The sequence below is a fragment of the Panulirus ornatus genome, chromosome 63 (assembly GCF_036320965.1).
Source record: "Panulirus ornatus isolate Po-2019 chromosome 63, ASM3632096v1, whole genome shotgun sequence".
Lineage (NCBI taxonomy): Eukaryota > Metazoa > Arthropoda > Malacostraca > Decapoda > Palinuridae > Panulirus > Panulirus ornatus.
The window spans coordinates 4,535,958-4,549,906 of NC_092286.1; the positions used below are offsets into that span (position 1 = coordinate 4,535,958).

Below are 13,949 nucleotides of genomic sequence, written 5' to 3' on the forward strand. Positions count from 1 at the left end.
AAAAAAAAAAAAAAACTGCGTCAGGGTAGGTGGCAGGCTGAATTTTCCGGACTTTCAAAACAAAAGACGTAAAATTAATGGTTATGTTCTACAAGGCACTGATATTTATTTTCCAAACTAGAATTTTGTCATGTACCAACGTGGTCCTTCAAGGTGGGCGAACCTAAGCGCTTAGTTTGTGTAGCTCTTTTGTCAGGTATGAGGATGGCGACTCGCATTGTCCCTGTCAGACTTGAGTAACTGGAAGCGCTCAGGCTGTACTTTGGAGCGCATTTGACTTAGATCATAATTCATCTTTGGAATATCCTTAAGAGCACCGTTCTCAAGCTGTGCTGGAAAATATTGGCACGGTCCGTACGGAAAATAGCAAATACAACTGAAGTTCAGTGGTGTAGTAAAAGAAAACTGTGCCAAAATCTGTGGCCCAGAATTATTTAATACGTCGTCTGGTCAGCAGGTGAATGTATAGAGGTCCTAGATAAGAAGGTACGAAGTGTGACAGACCAGTCAGCTGTGGGTGGTAATAAGCCTCCGAAACCATCTTAGGTTACACGTAAGGTAAAATTCTAGACCGACCCGTGGGGTTGGAAAACGCCTGAAACCATCGTAAGGCATACGTGAGGTAAGGTCTAGGAAGGCACTTGTAACCGTGGTGTGACGTGGACCGCTGTGATATGGTATAGAGAGCAGGGCCTGGCATAGGTTAGGGTGAGGGAGTGGCGGCCTGACCTGCGGGAGGGGGCTGGAAAAGGCTAAGGTCGAGGACTAAGGAGCAACAACAGCACACGTGAGTGAGCACTGCCGGGATCTGCAGACCTGCTCTCTCGGCCTCCCCGTCTCTCTCGACTCTCATATTGGCTCGTACACTTCGTGTGCCTCTCTCTCTCTCTCTCTCTCTCTCTCTCTCTCTCTCTCTCTCTCTCTCTCTCTCTCTCTCTCTCTCTCTCTCTCTCTCTCTCGTGCTTCACATGAGTCCTTTCTTGTCGCACATCTTCCTCTCCGCTCTTGTCACTTCCCAGCCTCCCATGTCTTGCTCCCCCGTATCTCACACAGTCTTCTGCCTCCATCTTGTACCTCCACCCATCTTATCTCTCATACCATACGATGTTTGCAGAGATCTTCCCCACCCAAGGTTGGTTTCCTGCCAGGGTACAGCGTTGCTCCTTCACTCACTGTTAGAGGCCGCGGCCCCTCCACTATCTGGTTGGTTTGGCACACTTTGTACGTACTTGTCCAGCCCCCTTTCTAAATTCCTTCTCTGCTGCACAGGCCATGATGTTCCTCTTGGCTTCAGGCAAAGTGTTAGATACTTTCAGGTCTATGATATAGACTGTATTTTCTCTTCTTGTACTTACTGGACGCTTTGATTTCACAGGGAATAGCCGACTGTGTGTGTTGTACCAGTAAGGGCGCTATTTTGGATTGCAGATTGGGAACCGTGCCATCCTGAGATATTCCATGCATAAATTGATTATATTTCCCGTCTCTCCCTTAGAGAGTACAGCTAATTCCTTTAAGTCGTCTCCAGTAATTAGCATTTTAAGCAGAGTCAGTGCGGCTGTGAAGAGCTTTTCACCTCCAAACTGGACTGTTTCGCACTCCTTAAAGAGTGATGTTCGCACACAACGTTCTTCCCGAGGCTGGAGGGTACAAATGGCGTGAAGAGCGTCATCGCCGTTTGCAAAGGACTGCAAAATCCATTTTCTCTCTTTTTTTTTTGTAGGAGGCAACCATTCTCCGTTATGTTTGTAGAAGGTAAGCACACGTAATTACTAGCTTTTTATTTTTTTTTTACATTGTTCTTCCCGAGATATGTAGTGGAGTAATGTTTGTATCCGGTATCAACGACGAGATATTGAATTTTGACTTTCCCCCATAAATAAGCTGTTGAAACTTGATTTTGTTGAAAAGCATGAGGATTGTCAGTGACCCACTGGAAGACCTGTTATGTCTATAGTCTCTCTCTCTCTCTCTCTCTCTCTCTCTCTCTCTCTCTCTCTCTCTCTCTCTCTCTCTCACACACATACACAGGTAAGATTTTCATTATGGTATGATCCCCGAAGGATCTTAGGAAGCTGTGGTCTGTGCTGCTCGTTTGTGAGATATGAGGATGGCAAACAGTGGAGGAGTGAGTAAATTAGAAACTTAATTTACAGCATGTTATGTTAGCGGGTTGTAGATCCATCTGCCCACTCTAACAGTTATTCCCATGTAAGGCATTTTGTGCTCAGTGACATCGTGGCCACATTCTTCAAAGACGTTTTGCAAAATGTGTGAGTATTACATTAGTATTTTCTTTGCTTTCCATTGTCTCGACAATTTAACTGTAGTTATCACATACCCCAAGGGATGATCTCGCCCTGAAGCCGTCTTGCACTGGATTGTATGGATTGATTGTATGAAGTCAATCAGTTCACAGTGTTTGCCTGAAGTCAGTCTATTTACACCTTAGAACTCGCATGAAGCACCAAATAGCGTTTGGTGACAAGCCCTAGTTCGGTCTTCGGGAGTTTGAAGGCAGCTTTGCTCTTGTGGTCAGAGTAGCGGTGGACTGTGTGTTCGTGATGGAAGTGTGGGTAACAGGTCACCCTAAGGAACTCGGTCTGACCCAAGCGGTAGTCCCCTCTACCTCCTAAATCTACTCAAATCGCACTCGGAACCAACGGGTGTGTGTGTGTGTGTGTGAGAGAGAGAGAGAGAGAGAGAGAGAGAGAGAGAGAGAGAGAGAGAGAGAGAGAGAGAGAGAGAGAGAGGAGGAGGTTTACCCCAAGGGTAGCAAGATCCCACACACACCCTGGGTCAGGGTGGCCCTTTGCACACCCAGGGTCAGGGAGACCCCGTGCATAACTTGGGTCAGGGAGGCTCCTGCACACCCCGGATCTGGGTAGGCCCATGCACACCCTGGGTCAGGGAGGCCCCGTGCACACCTTGGTTTAGGGTGGCCCCGTGCACACCCTCGGTCAGGGTGGCCCTGTACACACGGCAGGTGGTGGTCGATACTACACCTGCCCGCCTGCTAAAATCTTGATGCTCCACGCTCGCTCCGTACCTGCCCTTCCCTGCCCAGCCCCACCTGCACTGGTCCATCTCTCTCTCTCTCTCTCTCTCTCTCTCTCCATCTTTATCATTTTTTCATCTCTAAATCTCATTACTTCTGATATACTTTCCCCCTCGTGCTTGCTTTCTTTTGTATTTCCTCTCGTTTTATATTATCTCTAATCTCTCTTTATCATGTTAATTCTGTCTTGCCTTCCTTATGCTTTGCTGTCATGAGTATGGATGAGAGACGTCCCCTTGCCTCTTGCCTCGCACGTAGAGCGGGTCTCATCATGCGTGTTCCTCCACCTTCGCTCTCTTGCGCCAGTTTTGTAGATTTTCATATTTTCCCTCATTCTCTGCCAGGACCTTCCCTTTGTTTATATATTGTAAGTTATCTCTCTTTTTCACTTTTGTTCTGTTCTGTCTCCTGTCATCACTTGTCTTGCTTCCTCTTGCCTGTTATATCTTGTTCACTTGTGTCCCCTCCCTCTTGCCTTATCTCCACTCAGTCTGCCACTCATAAGGTATCGTCCCTCGCCTCTCTCCTTCCTACATACTTTACCCAGCAGCCACGAGGCTTGTGCCTCCACCATATTCAATTTTTCTGTATTTTAATTGCTTCCGTTGTTTTGCCACCTCTTCCTTTCTTCCCAGGGTAAGTGTAGTTGTAGGAGATAGTTTTCATATTCCAGATCTTGTGTTGTGCACGACTTCCTTATCATCTTTGACTTTATTCATCAATTCATTTCCTTCACTGTTACCTAATCTTGAGTGATTTTAGTCTAATATGAAGGAGTTTGAATTTCACATCACTTTCCCCTTCTTTAAACTTATTTCTCGTAACGAGTTGTGTACTTCATCTTTCAGCTGGTGTAATATAAGCGAGGCTTGCTTGCTCCCTACGTTAGGCAATGTCAGGTGTGATCACAGGGAGGCAGCTTGGTCGACGGAGATGAGATGGACTCTTTAAGAACGTCCAGAGCAGTATATATATATATATATATATATATATATATATATATATATATATATATATATATATATATATATATATATTTTTTTTTTTTTTTTTTTTTTTTTTTTTTCGCTGTCTCCCGCGTTTGCGAGGTAGCGCAAGGAAACAGACGAAAGAAATGGCCCAACCCACCCCCATACACATGTATATACATACGTCCACACACGCAAATATACATACCTACACAGCTTTCCATGGTTTACCCCAGACGCTTCACATGCCTTGATTCAATCCACTGACAGCACGTCAACCCCGGTATACCACATCGCTCCAATTCACTCTATTCCTTGCCCTCCTTTCACCCTCCTGTGATGGCATTGCACTGCTGCTGTCTTTGCCGTGGTTCCTGTGAGGGTAAAGTTATTTCCGTGCAAGACCAGCGAAACAGCCGGCTTAGAGAGTGTAGAGAGACCAGCGAATGGTCGTGTTGTTCGGATAAAAGATGTCACCCACCACCAAACATAATTCAGTCCATTCACCCTAGGCTGGAGGTAACATGGTAGACGTATAACTACTGGAACTCTGCACGCCCTCTCGTCCCTCCAGAATTACAGGAGTTACGGTCTGACCGGGTGGGGTCAACAGTGAGGTCGCGTCTGGGGAAGGAGTGGCATATTTCCTGGTAGGCAGCACAGTGTGGGCCATCTCTCTATCTCCCCATCAAGTATCTTCAGCGGTATTTCTATCCACACAGGGTGGGTCAGGTGCACCCAGGCTCCTGTTGCGGGAGTTAATCGCAGCACTGGGGTCGCCGCCGCCTGCCGAGGTAGGTTGGCTGAAGGAGGCCCAATTCCCAGGGGCAGGCATGCTACCCTACCTCTACTGTTTTTCTCGGTGTATGCCTCCCACCTCCTCCTCAACCTGTTTCCATTCTCTCCTTGTCTTCCGTCTTTGCCGTTTCCCTTCTGTTCCATGTCTTCACCTGCCTTTCGGTTTATCTTGTTCCTCTGATTTTTCTAATTCCCTTTCCTGTCATGCCATTTCATTCTCCCATTTTTACTTTCTTTGTTCAGCGCAGACCGCCTCCCGGGGTGGATGGATCGCACCCTCCCCACCCACCGGATGGGTCCTGAGGGAGGGCGACCTTGGTGCAGCATCACCAGCCGCAGCAGCAGGGCTGGGCGAGGGCGTCTTGCCTCCCAGCGGGGGCCACAGGCCAGGCACGCTCACCACACCACTCTCCCTCACCTCCCCTGACAGCCAGGCTAGGCAGGTCGCTTTCACCTGTACCCCACCGCTGGTCACAGTAATTACTTGGCCTCTCCTGCGCCAGCTGTTGACACCCCAGCTGGTCACAGTACCTGCCTGGCCTCTCCTGCACCATCTCTTGACACCCCTAGCTGGTCACAGTACCTGCCTGGCCTCTGCTGCATCAGCTGTTGACACCCCTAGCTGATCATAGTACCCGTCTGCCCTCTGCTGCACCAGCTGTTGACACCCCAGCTGGTCACAGTACCTGTCTGGCCTCTGGTGCATCAGCTTTAGACATACAGGAAGGGGTCGGGTCAGGCTGACGGGTCAGGTTGTCCCAGGTGGAGGGGTTCTCCTCCTCCCTGGGCCTAGCAGCCCTCGTTGCGCGTCGACCAAGATGTGCCACCAGCCTCCTGGAGCACCAGCAGTGTTGGAAGATCCCGCCGCTGGAAGATCATTCCAGCATCACACTCTCCGCTCTTTGGCTGCCTCTCCAGCATTCATCATGCAGACATGAGAAAGTTCTTACAATTATCATGTTCCGCCGTGACAGAGGTTTATACGGGACATTATATTGTCGCTACTGTGAGCGTCTCTCTGAGCACACGTTCGTGTTATTGCCGTAACTACGTAAGAGCTGTACATGACAGAAGCCTGTAAGTTAAAACGGTCGGTTGTCCCTGTGGAGACCTCGAACCACATAAGTTTTGAGGCTCGTAGTTTGCACAGATTTGCGTATTATGATTTTTTTTAGGGTTTAGGTAACTCGGGATGTGGAGTTCAGATGTGTAAAGTTTATTTATGTTGGATATAAAGTTTATTAGTTAAGGACAAGTTTCATGACATATTTCATTTTTTTTCCCGGTGGCATCATGTCCCATGTTTCCTGTGAAATGTTTTGGTTATTGTTGGCAAATCTGCCATCTTAGATGCGTTCCATTTCTACAAATTGCTTAAAATCTGCAACTCTTAATGAACTCCATTATCATGTCGAATCAGTGTTACCCATGTTGGTTTATAATTTTTGCGTTTTTATTTCAGGCGTGTTTATCATTTCCTTTGACGTTTTCCTTTTTCACTACCTGCCGTGACGTGTCCCATGTGTGTGTGTGTGTAGGGGTGTGCGTTCTGTTGTGTTGGCGGGGCCGCCTGCGTCAGGTAGTGGCGTGAGCAAAATGCCTGCTTGGCAACTGCGTTAGGTTCAGCGGCCTGGGCAGCGTTTGTTGTCCTCCCGTCACCACCAACCACCACCCAGGTCTGGTCTGTAAGGCTGCTGCTGATGATCACATCAATAAACACTCCCCACGCTCAGACTGGGGACAAAATAGAGGATACTAAGCCGTGAAACCTAGCTGTGACCTCACCCTTAAAGGTTAGGTTAAGGGTCAGGCCAGGGAATCATGCCCAGGGGTCAGTGGGTAAGGAAGCAGATGCATTTGCCTCAGCTTAATATAGACTGGATCCTGAGAGCTGTACCACTTAGTAGGATCTTTTGTGAATGAACGCTGAACCTTGCTCCTCAGCTTAAACTTTGCGTATCAGCCTAAACCTGCTGCCGGTCTTGTATCTGCTGTTTAGGAAGCTGAGCTGTTGCTACTATAGATGGCGATGGAGTGTACCGTGTCCTGAGGGATGTTCCCCACACGGGACGTGGACCGCTCCCCTTTTCTTCCCTTGGGACAACATTGCTGTAGGTGACAACACTGTGAGATCTCTTCGTTAGGCTATTTGTTATACATCCATCTGCCAGTTGTACCTGTTATTCCAATATTTCGCTTTTTTGGTGTGTGTGTGTGTGTGTGTGTGTGTGTGTGTGTGTGTGTGTGTGCGCGCGCGCACACACATTTCTGTATGACAGTTTGTTTGTTCTCCAGATCGTCTAAAATTTTGTATTTTTTTTTTGTAATGCTCGTGAAAATACGCCATCGTGGAAGTACAGTGAACGAACTCCACCCCGAGGAACTATATTTGTGACACTATGCTAGTGTGGCAATACTCTGGCGAGACTGGACATGAGACGATGTTCTCATGGGACTTGTCTCGTACGGCATTAGTTGTAACTCATTGTGAGGGACGCTGCTCTTCCTCACTATGTCAAGGACTTGAATCATGCCTGAATAGTATGGCGGTTGATGCTAAAGTTATCAAGAGAAGAAGGAGTATTCAGGATTTGCGACAGCCGTTAGACCTTGATAGGCTTCACACTGGTGAGGTACATGGTTCTTGAGGTTCATTTCAGCCATATGGGAAGTGATGAAGGTGAGGGTAGGCCAATGGGGTCAAATGATGACTTATTTAGGAGGGAACGAATCGCACGCGTCTCCGTGTTGAGTGTGTTTATGTGTTTTGGGTTGGCTCTGTGATCAAGCCTATCATGCGATGCCTCAAGCACGAGAGCTGTAAGGAAAGTGGGCTTACCTCGCATACTATTTGGTCATTGTAGAGATTACCGTTATGGACATGATTAACATTCTGTACACGACAGTACGACCCTTGGGTATGATAGCCTGATCAAGTCGAAGGACAAGCCATCATACCGAAGGGTGGTCTCCTCGTGCTTACGGACTTTAAGAGACAAAATTTTAGCTTGATCCAAACCCATGTTAGATGTGGAACACTTTTTAGAAATAGGGAAGAACAGAACAGCTGACTAGACGACAGAACAGAGAATTGAACAAGATGTAGTGACAAAAGATGTGGCGTGGTGGGGGAATGGAATAGGTTGATTGGAGAAAGAGTGAGCGCACACCATTAACGAGTTCAAAAACTGTGCTACAGGCTGGGGGTGTGGAAATGAGGTCGCACGAGTGCAAAGCACCCTGAGCCCAGCACGTGTAAATAGTTAATCAAAATTGTAATCTAACGGGATGGTTGTATGATAGACCAGGATTGAGGGGGCGGGCGAGACACCCAAGGGGACGACAGGCATTGCCGTGCACCAGCTCACACGGGACAACACCCACAGCGCTACTTGTATGGGACGACACACACACACACACACACACACACACACACACACACACACACACACACACACACGACCTCTGCTCTAATAAGACTTTTTTTTTCCTGGGTCGTTGGTCGACCAAGATGTTGGAACCCGCAGGCCAACATAACCCCCACAGCCTGGCTGGTCTGCTACACTGCAGGTACTTGTCCAGTCCACTTTTAAACTTCTGTACGTCCCATTATGTTTCTATGGTTCTGGTGATAGGAGGCAGGTGTTGAAGAGTCATGGGTCACGGGTGTTTAATGTGTTCTCTGATTTTGTGCATATCGCACCTTTGGATATCAGAAGTACTATTGTACAGTCTTTTGTGCCTGTTGTGCATGAAGATTTTTTTTTCCTTTGCGTTGGAGGCTTCAGTCACGGACAAAATTCCACATCAAGGCCGGGTCTCAAGTAAAATATAAAGAATTTAAGAAGGAAAAATGAAGAGACGGGGAAAGTATTTACGGACTTTGGAGGAAGTGAAAAACATGTCTTTTAAAATGTGCCAGGTCATAGTTATTTGAAGTGACATGAGAATTTATGTCAGACCGCTTTCAGCTCAGGTTTGTCAGGTAAGGTTGCAGAGCTTGGCCCATCCCAGATGTGAGAGAAGTACCCCCATACAAGGACGGGTCGGTCTTTTGTATTTTGAATGGAGGTACTGTTCGGGGGAAGAAAATGCAATATTTAAACAAGACTCCCAGTTTCTCAGAGGTAGACGTAGCTATTTCTATAATGTAAGTTGGGAACCCATCACACTGCGCTCTAGGGAATAAAGCTTCATAGATTTCAGCCGTTCCCAGTCATTAAGTCCCTTTTCCCTATTGATCTGAGAAGTGCAAGATCTGTGAACACTTCCTAATTCTGCAGTTTCGTCCGCCTTGTATAGAGTGATGTTAGAATGCAGCAATATTGAATTCTTGAGTGAATAATAATGCCTTGAATAATGTAACTATTGTCTTTCCTTCCTTTGTTTCGAAGGTCCTCAGGATCCCTCCTACATAAGACTACACCCAGCTCTGTTTCTCTGATATACTTCACATCCTGAGGATTGTATTTTCTTGGGATTACAGTGATTTGGACTCTACAGTTACAGGACGACACCCTTACGGGAGGGAGCGCACAGTGATGGGAGTACCACAGTAACGGGACCCCGTCTCTCCGCAGGCTTTGCTGCAGGGGTTATTACCCCTAGCATCCTCGCTCTTCCTGGAGTGTGTTCCACGGATTTTCCTTCAACACAGAGACAGTCTTGGCCCGCTGTGTTGCTGCTGCGGTGTTCCACTGACCTCTTGTTGCTCGCAGCATGCACAGAGTAACCTGGCTTATCTGATGTACCTGAGGAGATGGCAGAGACTCCCTCCTGAACTCTGTTGTTGGTTGTGTCTCGTCGGGTTATCAGGTTTTTGTGTATCATTTCAACAGGTCTCACATCCTTCCCCTCCACATCTGGTATGTTTCCTGCGACTGTTTTAAGGGCACCGTGTACTTCTTAACTGCCTGTGAGTTCCTGAATGAATTATACTTCATACAGATTTGAAAGCTTTTTATAGATAGACCTGTAAAGTTAAACTTCGACATGGCTGTATCATAGGATTATATATATATATATATATATATATATATATATATATATATATATATATATATATATATATATATAAAGTGCATGTGAACGCGCACTTTCGTAGAGCATACAAACCTCCAACAGCCAGGATCGAACCCGGAACCCCTGTGCAACAGGCGGGAGCGCTACCGCTAGCTATGATCGTCCCTAATAGGGAAATGATTATTCGAATGCTATGTACTCGAATACCCTTTGTCTCACGTTGGTGAGCAACGGGGTCTACATGGGTCATTTCCCATCAGGCTCACACAGCCAGCAGATAGCATTTTACCGAACTTATGTACAACACGGAGGTATATGAATACGAAGAAAGTGCATATGAACGCGCATTTTCATAGAACATATAAACCTCCAACAGCCAGGATCGAACCCGGGACCCCTGTGCAACAGGCGGGAGCGCTACCGCTAGGCTATGATAGCCCCTAATTGGCTTTATTGATACGGCTGTGTGAAGAGATTGAACGTAAGGCTTTATGAAATGCTTATTGTTGATGAGACTATTGGAAATTTGAAAGTGGAATGATACGGATAGGAATGTAAAAGGCTGAGGGAGGAGCGCGGAGAAGATAGTGCAGGAAGAGCCGTACTCGGGCACCATTAGACATGGGTCATCATAGGACAGGACTGAAAGATAGTATGATAGCTCCTGATGGTGACATATGAGCTTTATCCCTCTTCCCTAACTGTTGGATGAGGCTCGTCACGTTTAGAGAGGGGCTAGAGCTTGGGTTTTCAAACTGGGTTCCGCTAAAGCTTGATAGGATCCGTTAGATACGAAGTCATACTCTGTGAGGGGGGGTTCCGTGGCGTTGAAAGCATTAGAAAACCCCAGGTGTAGGGGGCCAATTGTGCTGAGGAGCGTCTTTAGTGAGTTGGGGTTGGCGGGACGTTTAGACGATCTTGCTTAACCTTCTGTAAATACAGAAATGTTTGAGGTCATGGTGATGTACGAGCGTTTATATAAGCCGGCTTGTTCAGCCAACGAGCCAGCCAGCGAGTCCCGGCCCGACACCTGGCCTGCCCGCCCTAGGGTGATCTTGACGTTCACGGTTTAATATTTAAACTCCGACCCGAGGCCGTTCGAGGCCGCATGTCAGTCTCCATTGACGCGAGGTATCGGGGGTTTGGTGCCCGCCAGAAATAGCAACAGCTTAATGGATCATAAGGGTGACGGTGCCTAAATGTCGGCGCTCGCTCATGTGCCCTTGGGAAAGTGAACAGTTTGCAGGGAGATGGAAAAACTAAGCCATCGTTGTATAATCCAGGCCTGAGCCAGAGCGAGTACCCACCTACATAAGACGACAGGGTTATGCCATTAGGCAGGGCCTACCCGCAACGCTTACTGCTGGAAAACGTAGTGGTAAGAATAACGTGTCGTGAGTTACATGTTATGTGTGAGATGGAGTGTATGTTTATGGCCATCAACCCACATATATGTAAGGCAGGTGGAAAGGCAGCAACCTGGACCAGGAAGGGGATTTTGACAGCCACCGCAGTGCAGGCTCCCTGTGCCGCCCTCACTAACAGCCCCCGGTACCCAGGTGGTAGTACATCTCTGGCTGCCAGTTATCTAGCACGGAGAGAGAGAGAGAGAGAGAGAGAGAGAGAGAGAGAGAGAGAGAGAGAGAGAGAGAGAGAGAGAGAGAGAGAGAGAGAGTTTGCTTTATGCAGGCTTACCTTTTTTTGCCTATTTTACGTTTGCCGCATTTTGATTACAAGGTTTCGCATTTGCGCGCGTAGCGTAGGTCGATTTAGGACCAGTGTGTTTCATTATGCTGTTGATGGATCAGGCTGGTTAACAGTCGCAGCCCGCAGTGCTCCCCGTAGCTTTCAGTCCGGCTCTTCGAATTTGCTTTCGCTCAAGATGCGTCTTGTGTGTCATGCCAGCCGCTATTAAGATCAACACACCAGTGTAGGGTTGTGGTGAGGTGGGGGGGGGGGGGGTGATTACGATGGGCATCCTTCATGCCGTCACCCCCTAGACTTGGCAAGCTACGTAGAGATGTGTCTTATGTTTGGTAAGGAAGTCAGTTACGCGGGGCCGCCACCTGTTGCCTCCCACTGCTGTTCATGGCCGGAACACACGCCATGCACACCAGTTGTTTAATGTATGTAAAGCATGGCGCTGCAAGAGGTCAGCCACCCCGCACAAAGTAGCATTTCTTTTTGCCTCGTCGAGTACGATGGTACGACAGTGAAACCTTTTTCCTAAGAGTATGATGACATGGCCATTAACCTGATCCTTAGCGGTCGGGTTAAAGGTCATGCTATTATAACCAAGGCCATACTGTCTTGCTCAAGGGGTTAAGAGTTAACTGTTCTAATACATCTTCTCAAGTGGGAGGCAGCTGCTCGTAGGCTTGGAATATATGGTCTTCATAAACTCTTCCGTGAGAGAGCCCTTTGGGAAATTAACCTTTCCCCCAAAGCCTCCTGCTCAGATTACATCCCGAATTGATGGTAGGAGTCAGTAATGACCACACCAAACAATTGGTGTCGCCGGTAGGTGGTGCTGCTGTTGTAACACATGCCAACGGCTCACTTAATATACTTCGGTCTCTGAGGTCCAGTCCTTGGACATTTTTTTGTGCGCCGCCCCTCACAGTGTTGGTGAGTCCAGCCTGGCTAAGATTAGCCGCTTTTGCATCAGAAATCAAAATCATCACCATAACTCTCGGCGCCTCGACACACCACATCAACCACAAGCAACTCCACCTCATCCCGTGCAGCACCACACTACCACCCTTGAGCTCGACGTTACGACCCCTGAATACAACAATATGACCCCTTTGGTATTAAGATCTGGCCTTTGGCCTGATATGTAAAGATCATGTCAAAGGTCGTGTCACCATCCTTAAGGGTCATTCTCTCGTGCACAAGGAGTTAGCAACGTGACGTAGAGTCTTTATCCATACACTCCCCTCTGTTCTTACTCTTCTAAAGCTACGCCTAGAAAATGACACGGTTTCATACTCTGCTCACCTTCCCTCATACTGACACACTGTCAATGGTGCTTCCTATGAGGTATGAAGTTTGAAATAAGAGGACCATACTAAAAGAATAGATATTTCATGAACAGTTTCCTTTCAATAACAATGAAAAATCGTGGGAGATTTTGTAGAATATATATATATATATATATATATATATATATATATATATATATATATATATATATATATAGAGAGAGAGAGAGAGAGAGAGAGAGAGAGAGAGAGAGAGAGAGAGAGATACTATGACGAATGACAGTAAAGGTGATGGAAGAAAAGAGATGGGAGGAACTATTTAATCTCTCTCTCTCTCTCTCTCTCTCTCTCTCTCTCTCTCTCTCTCTCTCTCTCTCTCTCTCTCTCTCTCTCTTATACGTATTCGCCGTTTCCTGCGTTAGCGAGGTAGCGTTAAGAACAGAGATCAGAGCCTTAGAGGGAATATCCTCACTTGGCCCTCTTCTCTGTTCCTTCTTTTGGAAAATTAGAAACGGGAGGGGAGGATTTCCATCCCCTTGCTCCCTTCCCTTTTAGTCGCCCTCTACGACACGCAGGGAATACATGGGAAGTATTTTTTCCCCTGTCCCTATATATATATATATATATATATATATATTGCAGTGAAGGGGATCATTTGATTCTCACTTGATGTGGTGGAGGTCCATAAGATGCAGCTAACCATATTTCTGGAAGAAGTAACTTGATCTTTATGTTCTTTGATTGTAAGGTCATCGCACATTATTACTCCGAAGTCTTATCATATTTCTCGATGTCTTCTATGGTCTAGATTTTTTATAGATATTTTAGTATTATAGATATTTTTATAGATATTTTTTATAGATATTTTAGAATGGAAAAAGGTGAGAACAATGGAAGTAAGGGGAGTGGGGGAGGAATGGGATGTATTTAGGGAATCAGTGATGGATTGCGCAAAAGATGCTTGTGGCATGAGAAGAGTGGGAGGTGGGCTGTTTAGAAAGGGTAGTGAGTGGTGGGATGAAGAAGTAAGAGTATTAGTGAAAGAGAAGAGAGAGGCATTTGGACGATTTTTGCAGGGAAAAAATGCAATTGAGTGGGAGAAGTATAAAAGAAAGAGAC

At 46.8% G+C, this 13,949-nt stretch overlaps 1 protein-coding gene across 14 annotated transcripts in view; it reads left to right on the forward strand.

Moving 5' to 3' along the window:
• Window positions 1-13,949, forward strand: part of LOC139745942 (protein lap4-like) — a 556,451-nt gene that overhangs the window by 83,292 nt on the left and 459,210 nt on the right. The window lies entirely within an intron of this gene.